Raw genomic sequence first — 3,766 nt, 5'->3', positions numbered from 1 at the left:
GCCGGTGGGGTGAGGGAGGGAGGATATGAGCAAATTAACCAGGAAAAGCCACCACCAATTTACAAAGGTAGACAGGGAAAGGGAATCAATGGAGATACAAAGTAAGCAACAGACAAACAATAAGATGGGATAGTAAAGTCCTTACCTACCCATAATTACTCTAAGTGTCAATGGATTGAATTTACAGGTCAAAAGGCACAGACCGGCTGAATGGATAAAAAACAAAGACTCAAATCTATGCTGTATATAGTGGAAATCAAGAGAAAAAGCAAATAGTCATACTTTATCAGATAATGTAGACATCAAGCCAGCAACAAGAGGGAAGGAAGGTAATTACGTACTGATAAAAAAAGTCAACACAATAGGTAGATATAACAATCATAAATATACACACACTCAACACCAAAGTCTCTAAATATATGAAGCAAATACTACCAATAACAATGGAGACTTTAGTATCCCACTTTCAGTAATGGATAGCTCACCAAAAGAAAAAAATCAAGGAAACACCACACTTGAACCATTAGAACAAAGGGACTTAACAGGCATATATGGACCATTCCCTCCTAAAACAGCGACAGAATACATATTCTCCTCAAGTGCATTCAGAACATTCTCCAGGATAGATCATATGTTAGGACACAAAACAAATTGAATCAAAATGAGACGAAAGAAAGAAAAGGAATGAAGGGAGGGAGGGAGGGAGGGAGGGAGGGAGGGAGGGAGGGAGAGAGAGGGAGGGAGGGGGAGGGAAGGCAGGAAGGCAGGCAGGAAGGAAGGCAGGCAGGAAGTATGGGAGAAAGAAGGGAAGGGAAGGGAAGGGGAGGGGAGGGGAGGGGAGGGGAGGGGAGGGAAGGGAAGGGAAGGGAAGGGAAGGGAAGGGAAGGGAAGGGAAGGGAAGGGAAGGGAAGGGGAAAAGGAAAAGAACCTGATGATAATGGTATGAAACTAGAAATCAACAGTGAGAGGAAATTTAGAAAATGTACGAGTATGAGGAAAGAAACAACACACAACTGAATAAAGAACATATCCAAAGGAAAATTTTTAAAATTACCTCTAAAAAAGTAAAAATGGAAATGCAACACCTTAAAAGTTATGGAGGCAGCAGAAGGGGTCCTGAGAGAAAATTTTATACTGGCAAATGCATATACACTGAGGAATTAAGAAGATGTCAAATAAACAACCTCATTTTATGCTCAGGGCACTAGAAAAAAAAGAGCAAATTAAGCCCAAATTAGCAGAATATAGGGAATAATAAGATCCGACTGGAAATACATAATAGAGATGACAAAATTGGTACAAAGTATGAAGGAAGCTAATAGATGGTTCTTCGAAAATGTAAAATTGATAAATGCTTACCTAAACAGTGAAAAAAGGAGAAGATTCAAATAAATAAAATTGGTAACAAAAGAGAATATTTTACAATGGATACTACAGAAACAGTATCATGAGACTACTATGAATAGTTATATGCCAACTAATTAGGTAACCAGAAGAAATGAATAAATTTTTAGGAACAAAAATATACTAATTCTGAGACAGGAAGGAAAAAGAACAATCATAAGTAAGGAATTGAATCAGTAATCAAAAAGTTCCCAACACAGAAAGGTCCAGGAACGAATGACCTTTTTGGTGAATTTAAAGCAAAATTGGGGCACCTGGGTGGCTCAGTCGGTTAAGCGTCCGACTTCGGCTCCGGTCATGATCTCGTGGTCCGTGAGTTTGAGCGCCGCGTGGGGCTCTGTGCTGACGGCTCAGAGCCTGGAGCCTGTTTCGGATTCTGTGTCTCCCTCTCTCTCTGACCCTCCCCCGTTCATGCTCTGTCTCTCTCTGTCTCACAAATAAATAAACGTTAAAAAAAATTAAAGAAAAATTAACACCAGCCCTTCTGTACTCTTCCAAAAAAAATTGAGGTGGAGGAAACACTTTGAGTCTCACTCTATGAAGCCAGAATAACCTGGTAACAAATGCAGGGGTGGACACCATGAGGAGAAAAAAAAACCAAAAAACAAAAAACGAGCAAAGAAAAAAATTCTTGAGCACTATCATATGTCCCCATATATATAAATTATCAACAAAATGTCAGCAAATGAATCAACAACATATTAAAAGGATTATACACCATGACCAAATGTGATTTATCCCTGGGATTCAACATACCCAAGCCAATAAATACAATACACCATATTAACAAAACTAAAGATAAAAACCACATGGTTATCTCAATAGATGCAGAAAAGGCATTCGACAAAACACAATACGCATTTGTGGTAAAAACCTCAAGGAGTGTAGGTATAAAAGGAACATAACTCAACATAATACAGTTCATATGTGACAATCTTACAGGTAACATCTACTTAATGGAGAAAAATAGAGCGCTTTTCCTCTAAGATCAGGAACAAGAGAAGGTTGCCCACACTCACTACTCATTAAATAGAATACTGGAAGTCCAGTACTAGAGCAATTAGTCAGGACAAAGAAATAAAAGACATGCAATTCAGAAAGGAAGAAGTAAAATGGCCACTATTTGCAGATGACATAATTTTGTGTATAGAAAATTCCAAAGACTCAGGCAAAACACTGTTGGAACTAATAAAACATTTCAGTACATTTCAAAATGCAAAGTCAACAAACAGAGCCCAGTTGTATTTCTATACACTAATGAGAAAGCATCTGCAAGAGACATAAAGAAAACTATTGCATTCTCAAAACTAATGCCATTCCTAGGAATAAGTCTCACCAAAGAAGTGAAAGATCTGTGAAAGAAAAACTACAAAACTCTGTTGAGAGAAATCAAAGACAAAAGAATGGAAAGACATCCCATGTTCATTAATTAGGAAAATTAATGTCGTTAAAATGTCCATACTAAAATAGGTAGGCAGATGACATAATCCCCACGAAAATGCCAATGACGTTTGTCAACAATAGAAAAAGTAATCCCCAAACGTGTATGGACCACAAAAGACCCCAAATACCCAAAGCAATCCTAAGGAAAAAGAACTTTTGAAACCAGAGATTTCACATATTGTGATTTCAAACTATCGTATCAAACTCTGGCAGTCAAGAAGTATGATGCAGGCATAAAAATAGACACACAGAGCAGTGGTTCAGAAGAGAGACCCTGGGGTCAAGATTCAACAAGGACACCCAATGCTAAAATGATCATCTCTTCAACAGACAATGTTGAGGAATCTTGATAAACACATTAAGTGCGTGTGTATGTGTGTGTGTGTGTGTGTGTGTGTGTGTGTGTGTGTGTAGGTGTGTGCACGTGTGTGTGTGTACATACATACACACACTTAATGTGTTTATGTATGTGTGTCTATATATAGACAGACACACTAAGTGTATTTATATATATACATATATATGTATGTACACACATATACACACACACACACATCTACGATGTGGTAAATATATAGTGTGTATATATACATGTATATGTATATGTGTGTATATATAATATATTTACATATATAGCTGAATATTATTCATCCATGAGAAGGAAGGACATCCTGCCATTTGCAACTACAAGGAAGGACCTTGAGCCATTATGATGAGTGAGATAAATCTGACCTACAAACGCGTGTATATTATTTAGATGGGAAATCCAAAAACCATGCAGGAGAGAGACAGAGAGAGAGAGAGAGAGAGAGAGAGAGAGAGAGAGAGAGAAAGTGACAAACTGTGGTTACCAGAGGGTTGGAGAATGGGAGAATAGGGCAGATGTTGTTGTTATTTACTGCTCATTACAAACTTATCA

This window comes from Panthera onca, chromosome Y (assembly GCF_046562875.1).
Source record: "Panthera onca isolate mPanOnc1 chromosome Y, mPanOnc1 haplotype 2, whole genome shotgun sequence".
NCBI lineage: Eukaryota > Metazoa > Chordata > Mammalia > Carnivora > Felidae > Panthera > Panthera onca.
This window is presented reverse-complemented; position numbering follows the sequence as displayed.